Raw genomic sequence first — 18,434 nt, 5'->3', positions numbered from 1 at the left:
TGAGGGTTGATGGGCGGTGGGCGGGAGGGCAGGGTGGGTGATGGGTATTGAAGAGGGCGTCTTTTGGGATGAGCACTGGGTGTTGTACGGAAACCAATTTGACAATAAATTTCATATATTAAAGAAAAATAAAAAAATAAAGAATTTTGCTCTTTACAATAAAACTAGAGCCTCTCCCCTCTCTCTTATGTTACACAGCCTCTGATTGCAAATTTATTCTTGGCGTCTTTGAGTAGCAAGGGCCCTTTGACTGCCCTTCCCCTCCACATTTTCTTTCTTTCTTTCTTTCTTTCTTTCTTTCTTTCTTTCTTTCTTTCTTTCTTTCTTTCTTTCTTTCTTTCTTTCTTTCTTCTTGGCCCTGCCACTTTTTACATTTTCTGCTACGGAAGCAGTGAGCCTGTTAGCAGGTCACCTCACTCAGCCAATGAAAAGCCGAGAATGGAGACGTTTCTACTCTACAAATCAGGAAGAGGTTGTCTGTAAAGATAGTGTATTTTTCAAAAAGCGATTGCAGTTAGTTTTGTTGTCAGGTTGCAAAGAAAACCCCAAAAAACCTTTTTGATTCAATATTGCTTGCTTATTCTTTTTATTATCATTATTTTTTTTTAACGTTTATGTAGTTCTGAGACAGAGACAGACAGAGCACGCGTGGGGGAGGGGCAGAGAGAGAGGGAGACCCAGAATCTGAAGCAGACTCCGGGCTCCGAGCTGTCAGCACAGAGCCCGACGCGGGGCTCGAACTCATGAACCGTGAGATCATGACCTGGGCCGAAGTCGGTCGCTCAACCGACTGAGCCACCCAGGCGCCCCTCAATATTGCTTGTTTAATACAGAGAGTGATCCACTGGAAGAGATTTGTGCATTTGTGTTACTCTAGGCATATCTCTTGAATACTTTCTACGTGCCAGGCATAATGCTAGTTGACATATGGTTGAGAATAACAGCCATAGCTTCTGCCCTCAATCGATTTACAATTTGGATAAAACAGACCTCCCATTTTTGAATCCACAATGACATAATTACAATATGACGATCATTGTATTTGAAGGGAAGCGAAGGAAAGTAAACAGAACTTATAAGATGGCTTAACGGGGGGTGGGGGGAGGGACTTCATGTAGCTAGGAGTCAGGATAACCCTTACTAAGAAAGCAGCATTTCAGATGAAGCCTTAAGGATGAGTAGAAAGAGATTAGATGAAATGTGGAGTCAGGAGCTGGGGGTAGAAATGAGGGAGGGAGGTGGCAATGACTATACTGTTGGAGAGTGTGGACAATTGAGGAAGGGGGTGTAAATGAAGTGCGGGTGTTATTGGATGGTAGGTCTTGAGGCAGGAAGAAGCAGAGGTCTTACAACAAGGCAGTTGGCAAGAGAAGAGGTTAAAGTGGTGTGTGTGTGTGTGTGTGTGTGTGTGCGTGTGTGTGTATGTTATTGAGGAATTAACTGGAGTACAGTTTCTAATGAGGAGCAAATTCTTGGTATGACTTGGAAATTGGCACTTGAGGTGAAGTGAGGGCAAGGATCATTGGGTATCAATGTTGGCCAAGGTGTTGATGATGCATCCGTGGAATACTGGAGTTTCCTAGCATGATGGTGGGTTTGAGATGAAAAGAAGACTAAGTCTGTACTAGATGGCTATTGCTCAGCCATAGAAAGAAGAGAGAGTTATAACCAGCTGCTCAAAGGGTCAAGCTTACAAAAGAGAGAGCAACCATTTGTCTGAACGTGACTTTGGTTAGTCAGAAGGACATTGCAATGTCCTTCAGGACTCGTGACCCTGCGGTCTGAGAGAAAACACAGCTCCAATACCCACTTAAGAGAAGAAGCAGAATCCTTAGTTGAAAGTGGGTTTCAGTGAAGTCAAAATGTGTGTGTGTGTGTGTGTGTGTGTGTGTGATAACTTCGAGATAATTATGGGTTAGAATCACGTACAGTAAAGCAAGAATAGACCTCCTTAAAACTCATACTCTCAGCCATTCCTCCAAACTTTGAATTTCTTTCGTAACCTTCCTCCCAAATCACAGTCAAGTACCTGTTTACAACCTTCCAGCGACAGGTGAGTCACTATCTTCTAACACAGGGCATTTCACTTTGGGGGGCTCTATTGAAAAAGTGATTCTGGGGGTGCCTGGGTGGCTCAGTCGGTTAACTGTCCAGCTTCAGCTCAGACCATGATCTCGCAGTCCGTGAGTTCAAGCCCCGCATCCGTCTGTGTGCTGACAGCTCAGAGCCTGGAACCTTCTTTGGATTCTGTGTCTCCCCCTCTCTCTGCCCCTTCCCTGCTCACACTCTGTCTCTCTCTGTCTCTGTCTCTCTCAAAAATAAATAAACATTAAAAAATTAAAAAAAGAAAAAGTGATTCTGCATATGACAGACATTCTAATAACTCTAGGACTTTCTAAGTAAATGTGTAGAAAAAAGTGCTCAGGGATGTGCAACGAGGGTGAATAGACTGAAAAGTTATTTCATCAAAAATTTTCAGAATGAGCATTTTTTTTTGTGTAACACTAGCGTGACTTAAAAATATAAGAACCACATTCATATTTTAAAAATGCATCAAAACTTGAAAAATAAATTTAAAAACACTTCATGATACGTGCTGGGGACTGAAATGTGTCCCCTTAAAATTGATAGGTTGAAGCCCTGACCTACAATGTGACTGTATGTGGAGACAGAGACTCTGGGAAGCAATTAAAGTTAAATGAGGTATTAGGGTGGGTATTAGGTATTAGGGTATTAGTGTCCTTATAAAATGAGACACTAGAGAGTTTACTCAATCTCTCTTTCCCTGTCTCCCCACCTTCTGCATGCACACCAAGAAGGCACAGTCTGCAAGCCAAGAAAAAGGCTGTCACCAGAAGCCACATCAGTCAGAGACCCTGATCTTGCATTTCAGGCTTCAGACCTGTGAGAACGAAATGCCTTGTTGTTTACATTCCAGCTTGTGGTTGGTCCTGAAGGCTGAGCAGACTAAGATAGTAGGATTCAAATCGTGAGTATAGTTAGCTTTCTGAATAAGTTTTCTGCAGTTACCACTTCTAATTATATTTCATTTTTTTTCCTTATTGGAACTGTAAACATTCTACAATTTACACTTCACAGGATGAACGTTATCACTCAAGAAGCGAATTGAGTACCATGAGGTATAGGCGTTTTAGGTTAATTTTAAATATAAATTTATTAAGGTATTTTTTGGGTGGGTCTTGATTCACCCATATCCTGAAAACATTGTTTCTTGCTCTAGAGTAAGCTTTGTAGTCAGGAGAAAGCAGAAACACTCTTTGTGTAGGGACTCTAGTACTTAAGGTTAATTCTGTACGAAGAGGTTACCAAAAGCTCTCTCGAGTCACTGTCCCATTGGGTAGCAAATGCAGTATTTATGTTTGAGAAAACTGTTACAGTATATTAAAACGGTTAAATTGTCGAAATATGCCTGGATCTCATCCTTTCACGGAAACATGTTTTCATCGTATACACTTTTTAACAGGGAGGACTTGCTCTTCAGATTTTCTCCATGAGATTTAGAGATGACTCTGTTCGATTTTTCTCCTTGTATCCTGCCCAACAGAAGCTGCGTATTTTGAGGATAACCGCCTGGTTACGAGCAAAATAACCCTAAATAAACACAAATACGTTCCACTGAACGTGCCTTTCCAATTTGAGATTCGACTTTATAGTGTCAAATTGGCTGGGGCAAGACTACCACCAGAGTCCCACAGCTCAGATCTCAGGGTTCCTCCATAGCTCCGTCCGTCCTGTGGATCATTTCATTTGCTGTGCATTGAAATGAGAGTGCTTTCTTTTCTGAAACACTACGGTCTAAACAGGGAAGTGCAGTCAGATGGTCTACCCAAGGGCCAGAGAAGAAATTTTGCCATTTTAAAATGGGTTTTGAGGTTACCATTAAAGACAATATATACTTGTGTCCTCAGTGATGTGAAAATGTCTATAGTTATTTAGTAGGAAGAACACATTTGTTAAGAAAATTTCTTTTTTCTATCTCTGTGCATTTTTTTTTTTGCTATTGATAAAGAAGCAGATCTATTCATTCCCCAAACTTTTATTGCGTACCTACCATGTGTCTGGTCTGGTGGCAAGTGGAGGGATGCTCAAATAAAAGGCACGGTCTCTGCCCCCAAGCCGATAGAGTAACTATTTATTAAATAAAGGTGGGCAGGTGCTTACATAAGAGAAATTGGAATCTAGGATGATGTACAGATTTCCGGGTTCAGTCGTTGATCTGATGGGAGGCATAATTATTTTCAAACGGAATATAGTGGCCTCTCATTTATAAATAGTGGCAGGATGGATGCCAAAGAGAGCTCCCCAATTTTGGCTCCTTTAACGTAGTAATGAAACAGATTTTATGATTATGAGCAGCCATTTTGAAGACCTGATTAATTTCTGCCTCTCTTACCCTGGTGAATAAGAAATGAATTTCATGGACCAGCAGCTTATCATCTGAAGGAAGTATTAACAGTTGGGTTTGTCATTGATGGTACAGGTGGCTAACAAGGAAGTTCAGTGTGTGTCTCACACGGGGTGATCCTTGCTCCGTCTGTTTTCAGATTATTCGTTAATACACGTATTGTTGTGCTGTTTTTGGTATCCTGACTCCAAATGAGTACATGGGTACACAATTTTAATAAGCCTATTAATATAAAAACTGGATCTCGAGAGCTAGAGGTTTTTAAAAAATGAGTTGTAATTTTACTTAAAGAATTCAAGGTCCCTTGAAGTATTTCCTCTAATACTAGAACTGTTATTATTGAGAGACAATTCTCCACGGACGTTTAGTATTTCTGCACACCTCATGAGTGAACACTCGACTGCCCTGTGGTCTGGACTATCTTTGCATGGGTACGTGTGTTGTGAACAGCTTTGCAAGGGCTAGGTATTGTCTCTGGAGGAAAAGTCGGGAATGTTTACTGCCTGTTACAAAAGATTCAGGGTCCTCAGATTCAGGATCCCTCTGCTATAACACAACCCACTGTGTGTGCAGATGTCATCCGGCCCATTTGCATTAGGGGTCTGGGAGCTGGCACCAAAATACTGATACTCTGACTACCGCTACTGCTGTGAGTAATAAACTGTCCTTTTGTCTGACTCAGGAGACTCGTGTCTTCCACCAGAATCCATGAAATGGGCTAACTTGTTAGCTTGCAACTAGGGTGAATTCTCAGGTCTTTCATAGTTCTTGACGGATAACCGTATTTCAGATTCCTATCTACCAATTCACAGACTCTATATTCTACCGTAAAATCGGAAACATCTCAACTTTTTCATCATTAACAGGGCAGAGCTCCAAGCTGTGGGGCAAATTAAAAAAATTAAAAAAAAATTAGAATGTCCACTTTGTCTTATGTTTGTGAACCTTCATATTTATTGTAAATCATAATGTTGAAAACCTCTTATGGAGACAAACTGTAGTATAAGAGTACATTCAAAGCAATAGCTTTTTTGGAAATGTGAAAGCTTATCATTGTTCATAGATCATTTATTTGCAGTACATTTAACTCTCATACAAGCACCATAAATAAATGTTTTGCCTTCTGTTTTGTAGTCAGCTTTATTGAGGTGTACTTTATGTGCAATAAACTGCATCCCTTTAAAGTGTACAATTTGATGAATATTGACAGCTGAATACGCCTGTAAGAACACCATCACAACCAATTTATAAAACATTGTCATCACCCCCCAAAAGATTCCTGTACTCTTTTGAACCTAAATGAATTTTGACTACAAGTGAAAGCCTTTTACGTTGGGACACTTCAGGAATAATTTTTACTGAGGAATTTTTGCCAGTGTCCAATTTCGTTTCCGTTTTCAATCATTTCAAGCATGAATATTTGATTTTTTTTTTCCCTTGGGTATTTGCTCTGGCTTGTATTTTCCTTTTAATGGTTTCTCGGTCTAGTCTTTTCCTCTCTCTCATATCATTTGGAGCAGAAAGGCTGAATAATATTCTCATGAGCTCATAGAAGTGGGATAAACAGTGTGAATTTGAAACATGTAAAGATTAAGTTGCCTTGCGGAAAAAAAGAAAAACCTATCATCGTCAGGAAACAGAGTGTGGGTGTTAGTGTATGAGGATGTGGAGACTGATCATGGAAGCAGTAAAAATGGTAATTATCTATATAATTAAGTGATAACTTATATATAAAACATATGGTTCAACATTCACCATGATGTGTGATTTGAGAGTCTTTCCTTCTCTCAATCACTGACCCATTTTCTAGGGAAGACTTTCTCAGCCCGTTATAATCATGGCTCTCAAAATCCAAGGGTGAATTTTGACTCCTGTATTTCCCTCGGCAGTTTACAATGGGTCACGTGGGCCAATTTGTCTTGAGAGCCTTCACAGTAATGGAATGGGAGCCGAACTCTGAAAGCAACTTCCTCCCAGCCATGGTTGTATGCGGAGGACAAGACATTTACATACATGTTCTAATTCGGCATATGAAATAGAGCTAAATAATACCTTCCGTTAGAGTGGTTCCACTTGTCATAGGACTTCTGATTTATCAAATAAGTGTTTTCTCTCTTCTCTCATCAGTTTGTAAACTTTATTTTTTTAAATTGTTAATAATTTTTTTTAAAATTTTATTTATTTCGAGAGCGAGCGAGTATACACATGCGAGCGGGGGAAGCGAAGAGAGAGGAGGGAGAGAGAGAATCCCAGCAGGTTCTGTGCGCTCAGTGCAGACGCAGGGTTCAATCCCCAAACAGTGAGATCATGACCTGAGCTGAAATCAAGAGTCAGACGCTTATCTGACTGAGCTGCCCGGGCACCCCTAAACTTTATTTTTAAAGATGTGGATGGAAAAGACTTCTGTCTGCCTTATGTGAAAAGGAGGGATGCTCCAAGCAGTTTGGAAAACTATAAAATTAAAAAAACTTGAAGTCACTTATCTAGGATTTTTATGACACTCTTCCTTCAACCTCCTACTTCTCACTGATGAAGGTTTTTTCTAGTTCAAGGGGAAAAATCCACAGCAACTGTAAGCATGTAAAATCAAGCAGGTCCCTGGGATTTGTCTGCAGTCTATCTACTCCCTTTCACATCTGGAAATGCTCAGTTAGACACAGGTCAAAACCCACAACATGCACGTTTTATCCCTGTGTGTCTGTCTGCATCTTCCAGGCTGTTTTGCAGCCGTGGCTGTTTTTTGTTAGCAATGGGATGAAGAAAACAGGAACAATGAAAATTTTAAACCAACAACTCACCATTTTGTCTGCATTACATATGGAACAATTGTTGTGCCTTTTCCAAAAATAGTCTGCCACGAGCAGCCATTAGTAATCAGAGATAAAGGAGCCGAAGGGCTCAGGAGGTCTGTTCCATGCACAAACATGTTCTAGAACCTTCGTTGTCCTTAAGAACAACATTATCTTATTGGAGTCTGGATTTCCGAATACCGTAACACAGTTAAACTATAATTAGGAAGCACTTTGCTTGGTGCACAGCAGGGTACCCGGGACTCCGTTTGCTAGGATTGGATCGATTTGTGGGGCATCAAACACCCAGCCTGGGTATCTTTTTGTGAATCATGCACCTGGACTGAGAAACGTTTTCATTTGCCCTGAGGTGCAGCATATGCGTAAGATTAGGTGAGTAGGAGACTCGGAGACTGAGATTTAACACTGTCTCATCTCTCCTCTTTGTCAGCAGAGGCATTGTTATCATTTTTCACACCTGAGATCCCTTCTGAATGGTACCCGACCCGTGTTTCCCATGGAGTTCTCCCATGGAGTTCATAGGTAGGGGGTGTTTTGATCCAAGGAAAAAATAAGTTCTGGTTTCTTTTGGTTTTGTTCGTTTGTTTTGTCATCGCCATCATCATTACCATCATTTTTTCACGGATATACCAATTCGAGGAGGACAAAGTTGTTGTAGGGAAATAAAGCAGACTGGTGGGGGCCAGATAAAACCAAATGAGTGGCTCACTAAGCTAAGAAAGCAAAGCTCGGGGAAGACCGAGAGATTGTGGTGAGGGTTGAAACTGGGCTGTAGGTAAGATAAAAGCTGTTTTAGGAACTCCCTTTATACTAGGAATGCACTTTCTCTGGTTCTCGTTCTAGAATACTAAGCGGGAACGGCAATAGGACACAGTAGGATGGACATGTTGGTTTTGGAATTCAGACGAGGTCAAGATTTCTGGTCCAGAGGAGTTGGTGGATTCATCTAGGCAGGTTAAAAATACGGAAGTCAGGGAGTAGGGTCCCGAAACCTAGAGGAGAAGCCTGGAGAACCAAGAGCTCAGAGCCTATGAAGAAAAGATCAATAATCTTGGCCAAAAATTAGGAAAGGAGCAGGCTCTCAGCCCAAGGTCTGAGCTGTGTGGGACCAGGTACAAGAATAAAGCTTGATTTTGAGGGTTAAGCTAACTGCCTTGGCATCTGGGTGCCCAGAACGGATGTGTGATTCTGAGAAAGCCTGACCATGCAGTTTGTAGAACGTAAGTTCTGTCTGACCAGGGTTTTTGAACAAATGGAGAAGTCATTTCCTGCTGCCTAATTTAAAACTGCAACATATTCATAAGTATAAAGAAAAACCAGAGGGATATTTTTGAAGTAGATGATAATGCTCAGGTATGAAAAATGTGTAATCTCTCTAAAACATCAATCCTTCACGTTGCAGCTTAGAAATAGTTGCCAGTTAATTTGCTCATTAGTTCATTCATTCATTCATTCATCAAATATTTACTAAATGTCTACTACATGACAACGTGTTTAACATCTTATAAAATCAACTTTAGTTCCTAACTTTCATTATTTGTCCGTTTAGATTTTTTAGTGGAGAGTGAGTCTCTCTACTCATGTGAGCAATTAATAATGGAATAACTGTTTAGGCAAGTTCAAACTCTGGGGAATTGTGAAACTTACCAGGAAACATTGATAACAACGGAGGGAAATAAAATAAGGTCATAAAAGCCTGAGGTGGTGGTTTGTGACTAAAATATTGATTCAAGAATGTATTAACTGAACCACTTAGCTAGGATAATGGCAAAGTTGGACATCTGCATGGAGGCTGTGATTGATTGTAGAGTGATGAAGAAATTGGTCCAAACCCCTACACTGGGTGAAAAGACATCGATTTGGTAGCTTCCTCTACATTTATTACTTGAGATAATTTTAGCAGGGAATACCAGACTAGAGGTACTTTTTTGGATACCGGCTCAAGTTGTTTGCCAGAAATACAGTCTGAAAGGCTCTCTTTACCTCCTATTTGTGACTTGTGGTTTGTTGAGCCCGCCATTGTAATCTCCCGAAAGAATGACTATACTTATTTAGTTCTGTTTTATAGGCACGATGTGAGTATATGTATGGGAACAGCATGGGCTATATTGGGGTGGCAGGGAATAAGCAAATAATTCAGGAATACTCCTCTATGAGTTGCAAAGATTATTTTGAGTTCAGAATTATTTTAAATTCGCTGATTATTTCCAGGAAGTTTTGTGAGTGTTTTCTCTGATCAGGCTAGATACAAATTACTTCAACCAGATAAAAGCTCTTAAAAGGAGTCAAGGTAAGAATTAGAAAGAGATTTTTTTTTTTTTTAATGTGAACACAGAGGACTCTGGGCAGCTGGTGGGCAAAATGATGGTGTTGGCAACAGATGTTGGCAATGATGGTGTTGGCAACCGTAGATAAGAGGCGTGGCAAGAAGAAGGTTTCGGAGAGGGAAGCCAGGGGAGGATGGCTGCGTTTGCCTTGGAACCCAACTGCTACCAACATTGTTCTTCTTTGTAAGTTAAATCATGAGAACCGTTCGCGTTAGAGGTTTGAGCATCCTTCCGTTTGATCCTGTTTACCTGAACCGGGTCAGTTCAGCACAATCCATGGAAATGCTCTCCTTTCTGGGGGTGGGAAAGAGAAAAGGAGACAAGGAAACAAATTAAAAATAAAATAACAGAAACTTACATGATTAATGTTCTTAATCTTTCCTCAATACGTGAACGCTTTCCTGATTTCTAGGACTCGGTGGTTGCGGAAGTCAGGCCAAGAATGAACTCTGTGCCAACACAATGGATTCATGTTCTTTGAACATCGAATATACGAAAACCTAACTATAGCTTGACTAAGGGAAAAAGAATACAAATTTACAGACAGGGAATGACTATGCCCTTCATTTCACGCAACGTGCGCGTGCCCTGCCATGAGATGTGATGGCTCAGCCTGTTTCTGGCTGTTAGCTACGCCAAGAGCAACAACCAACCAATGGACCAACCAACCATTTGACCCTTATTTGCCCCCTCTTGTGTCAGTCCTCCATCTGAAATTCCGAAACATAAAAACTGTTGGAAACTAACGGTTATCTTTTTCTAATTAATTTGGTGGCAAAACTTAACCTGAACTGATGTGGACATTTTTAAAATAGGCTTTACCTCACATGGTCTTAATTTTCATACAGTTACCTCAAAAATAATGTGTTGGGATACAGAATGCTTGAGATGGTTCATAAAATATTGCACACGCTCAGGTTGGCTTTTTCACATCCTAATGAATTAGGTCTTTAGGGCCACGTTAAGCAGAAGAGAATTACACTTTTTAAATCCTCATAACGAGCTCTTAAATTAGGTACACTGGTTATCTCCATTATGTATACGGCTGGGGAAACCCACAGAGGTCAAGTAGCCTACTCAAGGTCAGAGAGCTAGTGAGTCGAGAAGCTGGCTTGTTGAATTCTTGAACACTGTTTTCCATCTGTTTTTCATCTTTTGCGTCAAAACAAACATGGGCAAAGCCCCAGGAGTGTATGAAGTATAGAGTCTAGGCCCTTTACCCCCTGCTTCTCCAACCCAGTTTCTCGGATATGTTGTTGACTAGTTTTGTACACATCTTTCCAGGCAATTTTCTGTCCCGTACAAACGCAGACACATATAAGCAAGTGTTAAATATCAGTCTATACGCTCAACGGTATAAGAGATGTAACAGAATATTTCCATTAAATGTCATTTCTCTTTTAAGCCTCCGTTCTGGGATTGCAAGAAGTGAAATCTCAGAACGCAGAACAGTTCCAGCCAGTCCCAGATTTCCCCAGGGAATTCGTTATCGCCGCCTTCCCACCTGCAGGTGTCAGTCCATTTGGGGGAGTCTTGAAGTGAAGGGTGGGTGGTGAAATGGTGAGGGCTCCATCTACTCCTTTGCTTCCATTTACAGTAGTAGCTACTGACATGTTTTATTTTTTCCATTGCTTGCTACAGGCATTGAGAGAGAAGTCTTTAACTTATCAGATGCTAACTTAAATGAATATTTACTGCCATCTATATAAGGTAAGAATATTAGAGTTGTAGAATTCCATTTACCACTCTTTCCAGATATTTTCATAGTGCCATATATCTTACTTCTCTCTATATTTTAAAGCTCAAAATCTGTGTAATTTTTTTTTTTTTCATTTCAAATGGTCAATTCGAAAAGTAGTTATTTTAGGAAAAGGAGTTCTTTCTATTTACCTGCATACTTACCATTTCTTGTGCCCTTGATTCCTTCCTGCAGATCTGTGTTTCCACTTGAGAATGGAACTCTCAGCGTCAAGAACTCCCTTTAGCCTTTCTTGTCGTGAGGTTTTGCTTGCAATAAATTCTCTCGGTTTTTGTTTGAAAGGGTTTTGCTTTGCCTCCATTTTCTAAAGGATATAGTTGCTGGTGCAGCATTAACAGCTGAGAGGGGTGCCTGGGTGGCTCAATGGGTTAAGTGCCCGACTCTTGATTTTGACTCAGGTCATGAGGTTCATGAGTTCAAGCCCCGCACTGGGCTGACGGGGCTGACAGGGCAGAGTCCACTTGGGATTCTTTTTCTCTCCTTCTGTCTCCGCCCCTCCCCCACCTGTGTGCTCCCATGTGAGTGCTCTCTTTCTCTCTCTCTCAAAACAAATAAATAAATTAAAAAAAAAAAACAGCTGAGAAATTTTTCATGTGGCATTTTCAGGGTAATATTTCATTATCTTCTACCTTGTATATATCTTTTTTGTGCGTGAGAAATCAGTCATCGTCCGTGTTGCTGTCGCCCTGAATGTAATGCGTTTTTTTTTTTCTCTGATTGCTTTTAATGTTTTTCCTTTTAATAATTGGTTTTCACCAGTTTGAACATAAGGTACCTAGGTATGTTTATCTTTGTGTTTGCCCTGTTGAAGATTTGCAATGTTTTGGGGTCTGTTGATGTTAGTTATTTTTTTTTTATTAGTTTGGAAATGTTTTAACTATTTTCTCTTCAAGTATTTCTTCTGTCTCCACATTTCCTTCTGAGACTTCAGTTAAATATATGTCATATAATAAAATATTGCCCCACCTGTCTTGAATTACTAGTATGTGTATTTTTTCTTTTTTCTGTTTTTCTGCCTTTGAGTTAACTGTTTTTTTTTTTTTGTAGGTCTAGTCTGCAGGTAAGCCAATTTAATAAACTTTTTATTTTTAGTATCATATGTTCAGTTATGTAATGTAATTTCCATGTTTTTGTTTGTTTTTGTTTTCAACTTCCCAGCTGAGATTCTAGAGCCGTTCATCTATTTGGTCTACCTTTTTTTCTAAATTCTTTAGTTGAATTCTCTTAACTGTTTCAACGTTTTTGTTAATTTCAGCATCTAAGTTATATGTGGGTCTATTTCTATTAATTAATTTTTTTTCCTATTGGGGCATATTTTCATATGTTGTATTACGTCTGGCTGTGAGAGACTGAATATTTTGGATGATAAACCTTCCGGGTTATGTTATGTTATTCTAAAGAGTGTTAAATCTGGGGGCACCTGGGTGGCTCAGTTGGTTGAGCATCTGACTTTGGCTGAGGTCATGATCTCGCGGTTCTCTGAGCTCCCCATGTGGGGCTCGCTGCTGTCACCTTGGAGTCCTCTTAGGATCTCTGTCCTCCTCTCTCTGCCCCTTCCCCTCTTGCACTCTCTCTTTCTCAAAAATAAATGTAAACATTAAAAAAAAAAGAGTGTTAAATTTTGTTCCGAAAGGTGAATACATGGCTTATAATTTCCTAGCGTAATCTTCTGATCTTTTGGAGGTTTGCTCTGGGGGCTTGTGCGTGGGGGTGGTCTGTTTGGTTTTATCCTTAGTTCTGTGCCATAGATCTTAGTCGTGATGCGTGATTCTTACCCCTAAGGTGTGGTCCTTCAGAGAGCCAATAAAAAGGGAAGGTAACTAGTAAGCCCCACTAACCTGGCCACACTGGAACTATAAACTCTCCACTACGAGATAGTCGCGGAGATACTTTCTTGCTTCTTTATTCTTCCAGCCGCTGCATTCTGCCTGGTGCCTCAGATTCTCACCATTAAGCATGGACGGTTTAGATGTAGGGCAAACTGAGGGTATTTGCAGGCAGATTGGGGGGCATCCCTTCTGTGTTTCCCGACTCTTTGGAATTTTTCCACCAATTTCCTGCACCCGTGGCCGTCCCGTTCCGCCCTTTGTGTCCTCTCCACAATAGGATGCGAAACAGCATCCTGGTTGATTTCTCTTCTCGCCCTGCGCTGCAAGAAACCCCGAGAATGTCCTCAGGGGAAAAGCCAACTAATTATGGAGCTCGCCTGGGGTGCTTCCCCTCAAGGACTAGATTTTCTTGTTTCTGCCTGCTTTGGATTGTACACCGACGCCTGCAAACAGTTGCTTTGCTCTGTTTGTCTAGAGTTTATGATTGTTATTTATAGGAGGTTTAGTTTGATGCGAGCTATGCCGCCATGAATAGAGACAGATCCTCCTCGTAAACTAATATCTAATATTCACTGACTCCCTGTCCTTTGTCACCTGCTATGTAGATTTACATATATTACCACCGAGCCACTAAACAACATACGAGGTAGGTGTCATCATCCTCATCATCATTATTTTACAGAATAAGAAACTGATGCACAGGGTGATAAAGAAACTGGCCCAAGTTTAGAAAGCAAGAGACGGACACAGGATCCGATGACATATATATTGAATATAAAGCTTCTGTTATTCTGTTTCAGTGATTTTCAGATTTAGCCGTAGACTGGAATTTTCTGGGGAGCTTTACAAATGTCAATGCCTTTGTTCCAACTCCAGAGATTTTTTTTTGTTTTGTTTTTTAATAACCAGTCTTCGCTATAGCGTGGCTATTGAGATTTTAAAATTCCTCCAGATGTTTCAAATATTCGCCTAAGATTGAGAACCACTGTGTCATGCCATGCTTCCTGTAATACTGCCTAACCCCTATAAACACTCCATTAATATTTATTTGTTGCTTCCTAAATAATAATGGAATGGAAAGATGTTTCATGCATTTACTACTCTGGCATCTTGATGATTAACAGTGAAAGAACAGCTTTTTGCGTATCTTAAATTAATTTTGTAAGGGCCAATCCATTCCTAAGTGTTCTGGTTGCTCTTGTCTATGTGAGAAATGCTGTTTATGAATGGGACTAATAATCCTACTTAGCCCGTAATAAGAATTTTCTCCTTGTTCGCGTGTTTTGTGCTTAAAAATAGATAAGCTCCCAAGAGCTATCAGAATACTTCCTGTCTTTGTTAATCAATATAAATAACGTAAATAGTCAATAATTAGAATAAAAGCCAACACTCCCATGTGGAGTCATTTGAGGTCTTTTGACCAGTTGGAGGTCATGGCTATAGGATGTTGATGGTGCGTAAGAAACAGCACATTTTGAAGAATGAGGCACATACGTGGACTCTGGGGGCCTCAGTTTCCCATATTAGTCTGATTGGAATGACCTAAGAGAGTCTCCGAACTTCTCTCGACTTCAGTTTTCTATTCTATCAAATTCAGAATTGAGGCCCTTCTGGCTTCATCCTTCTATGAATATCAAATTATTTTCTGCTCAAAATACCCCTTTTGGCTCGCTGTCACGAGGACAGCACAGTCACTAGAATAAAGCATGTATGTCAACATCCAAAGTAAGAGCATACCATTTGAATGAACACGCCTTCAACTGCATCTATTTCAGTGAATAAACTGATGGTTTGGAGGTCAAGTGAATACTGCTAATTCCAGATAGAGGTGGCTTGATGAAGGCAGAGGAAATGAAGATGGGTGGTACATTTTAATAACTATCTAACGAGTCACATCAAACCCTCTGTTTCAAGAGAGAGCTAAACATGTCTTTGTTTGGGAAATCCCATGACACTATGCTGCGTTTTCACCTGGCAAGTGACGCTGGCCCCAGTAGTTGCCTACATTGAAGCCCTTCTTTCTAGAACGGTAACATTGTGATTTGCTTTAGTCAGGATTGCTATTCTTATTGGGGGAGCAATGGCTGTGATAAAAAAAAGTGACTAAGCCCACCAAGAAAGGCTGAGGATTTGGGAACAATACCGCCTAGGATTTGGGAACAATAGATGGAACAATGATGTTGTGTTTGGGAACAGTTTTGCTTTGATCCGGGTATCGTTCAGGTTGGGCACAAAGCTGTTTTTACTGGTAGTTAAACATTTGGCAATTGCTGATCAGAAACAATGTACTAGATGTCCTGCTGAAGTAATATGGCTCAGAGAGCAGAACACTGAACTAGAGTGTAAAAATATTTGTACTAAAGTGTATGTGTATTGCTGTTGATTGGCCTGGGGGACTGGGTTTCATTCTTCAGTATCTTGGTATACGTGTGCATAGATGTCTGTAGGGGTTTGCTTTGGGATGTGGTGTCAGGAGATAGGACATCTTTAATTAGATGAGTTTGAAATATGAGGAGTTGCAATATTTTAAGGAATAGCCTAAGGTGATGGTCAAAATAAAAAAAAAATCAGAAAACATAAAAATGATGAAGGTTATGAGAAAGCTGAATGACAGCAGGCATTTATGTAAAGATACTGGAGAAAAGACATCTGAGATGTTTGGGACTTCTGTCTTAAGAACAGCGATCTAATTACAAGACAAAGGATAGTTAGCTCGTAGATTTGCTGAGCATATTGTATATTGGTTTACTTTTTACAGTCTTTGGATAGTTTTAGTTATACAAGTACTCAGTTTTCTGGTTTGTAAATGCATAGTGCCGGTTTCTAGGTGAGATCCAAGGTCGTATTCCATTCTTGGAACAGATTCTCCAGTATATCGAAACTTCAAACCATCAACCTCCATTGCCTTCACTCTTATTTGGGAAAAGTGCATGTACTCCAGTCCGAATCTATGTTGTCACTGCTTGTGTATGTATTTGAGTTCATTTGATCATTTACTATTAGGCAACTGTTTTTTACATACCTTCTTTTTAAGAACAGATATACATGTTAAATGTAATCTAGGTGATAACGGGTGAGATAGTAATCATGCCAGAATCCTTCAGACCAGGAGTACTTAAGAGCATTATATACCTTTACATCTTTCTACACAATAGGGGAATGTATTTTCAGTTTGGGCTAAGTTAATCATTCCCTTTCTTGCCAACCTACCACAAGGGTTCATGTTTAAATTCTCCAATCTACAGCCGGGGAGGGGGTAGTGGGGGCTGGGTATTGGGGATACAGCACCAAAGGCAGATAGAACAAAGTGTTCTTTCTACCAGGAAAAAAAAAAAAAAGATGCAGCCCTATGTGACTAAAATTTCTGTCTCCATATTTCCTCTCCCAGGGAAAACAGCATACTGGATGAAGCAATTCTTTCATTGGTAAAGATCCAATGCTTTGAGTAAATCTTGGGAAAAATTGTATAATCAAGTTTTACCATAAGATCCCCCCAAACCCTATGACGCAGTAGAAGAACAACCTAGATGTTGAGGCCAGATTTGCATGAGGAGGGAATTATATGAGATCCATAAAAGAGAGGATGAGGAGGAGCCAAAAGAAGCTATATCAAGAATGTAAGCTCCAGCACTCATACGGGATCTGGTGTATGTTGCATCCAGTTCTAAAGGTAATTGTTACTCTGGCGAGTTTCTTTCTACGGCACAATATTTCACGTATCAGGGAGTTTGCTGACCATAATTTGGAGGCAACTTCACAGAGTGAATAAAAGCAGAGGCTGCACACAGATACTGGTGGAATGTGAATCCTGACTCCGTTACCTACATTACCTTGTGACTCTGGGCAAAGTTCTTAAACTCCCCGCACCTCGGTTTATTCAAGTATAAAACATGAACGTAAAGATACCTCCCTCACACACGTCTCAGGGGAGATATTAAGTGCATTAAATGAGATGATTCATGCGAGGGATTAGGAGGGGGTTTGGTCAGCATTGGCTCTTAGAACGATGATTTCCTTTGAGAGATTTAAGGGTAACAGAATTACAATTACTGAAAAGGTAACTGGGCTGTGGTAAGCCAGGGGACTTTGAGCCATGACAGTTATTGATATGGTGGCAGACAAAAGACTATAGGCAACCAATAATACTTGGGTGGGAATGAGGAAATGGACAATTTTGAGTTCCAGAACGGTTTAGATTTTTTTTCTGACTTCCGAACTTTGGAGTCCATTGGGATTTATTGCCTTCCTTTTTTTTTTTTTTTATTACATCTGTATTTGGTTTGGTTCCTGAAGCATAAGGTCTCTGAGGCGAGGTGCATGTCTGACTCCTCATTCCTTGAACTTAGTGAAATATATACAGTGCTAAGATGGAAACAAGCTTTTGCTCATAATAATATTCTATAAAGGACCTTGGATTTGTTCATTTTGGTGGCAGAATGTGTGGAGCACTTAGAGTGTTCCCTGTAACTGTACCTATGTATGTATTTTTCCCCTTTTGACTTGTTGTGGTGTTTTGAAGATGACTGCAAGCTTGGTTAAGGATGACTGAATTACACCATGTAAAATAATTGACAATCATTTTACTAGAAAGTTAATGTAAGCCTCACTTTATACAAATATTAAAATATTACTGCGCGTAATAACACATTCCATTTGCTTCCTAATTAAAGCATTAGTGAAAACCCTCAGTTGGATATGGCATAAAATTTTTCACTCTGATTTCTCTTACAATTTTGTTTCTCATGTTCTACAAGTTTTTTCAAGCCCTGAGCATGTATTTCTCTCACCGTTTCTCTGTTCTTGGGCTATATTAGAATTTATTGGTTTGAAAAGAAGGTATACAGATGGCCAACAGACACATGAAAAGATGCTCATCATCACTTAACACCAGGGAAATGCAAATAAAAACTACAATGAGATGTCACCTCACACCTGTCAGAATGGCTTAAATCAACAGTATAAGAAACGACAGGTGTTGGTGAAGATGTGGAAAAAAAAGGAGCCCTTTCTCACTGTTGATGGGAATGCAAACTGGTGCAGTCATTATGGAAAACAGTATGGAGGTTCCTCAAAAGGTTAAAAATAAAACCCTATGATCCAACAATCGTACTACCGGGTATTTACCCAAAGAATACAATAACACTCATCCGAAAGGATACATGCATCCTTTGTTTACACCATTATTTACAGTAGCCCAGATATGGAAACAGCTCAAGTGTCCATCAATAGAAGAATGGATAAAGAAGAGGTATATATATATATACCCACATATATGCACACACA

General features: G+C 40.0%; 1 long non-coding RNA gene across 1 annotated transcript; it reads left to right on the top strand.

Moving 5' to 3' along the window:
* The first annotated feature begins 2,719 nt into the window (after positions 1-2,719).
* On the top strand, positions 2,720-17,839 carry LOC124522433 (uncharacterized). Its single transcript, XR_006964769.1, has 4 exons — positions 2,720-2,989; positions 11,205-11,273; positions 12,370-12,382; positions 16,540-17,839. It is a non-coding gene; the product is annotated as an uncharacterized LOC124522433 (long non-coding RNA).
* The last annotated feature ends 595 nt before the right edge of the window (positions 17,840-18,434 follow it).

Source organism: Lynx rufus, unplaced genomic scaffold (genome assembly GCF_022079265.1).
Source record: "Lynx rufus isolate CCGP_SWC_20201006 ecotype Redwood Valley unplaced genomic scaffold, mLynRuf1.p SCAF_1, whole genome shotgun sequence".
In the NCBI taxonomy this organism is placed as follows: Eukaryota; Metazoa; Chordata; class Mammalia; order Carnivora; family Felidae; genus Lynx; species Lynx rufus.
This window is presented reverse-complemented; position numbering and strand designations above follow the sequence as displayed.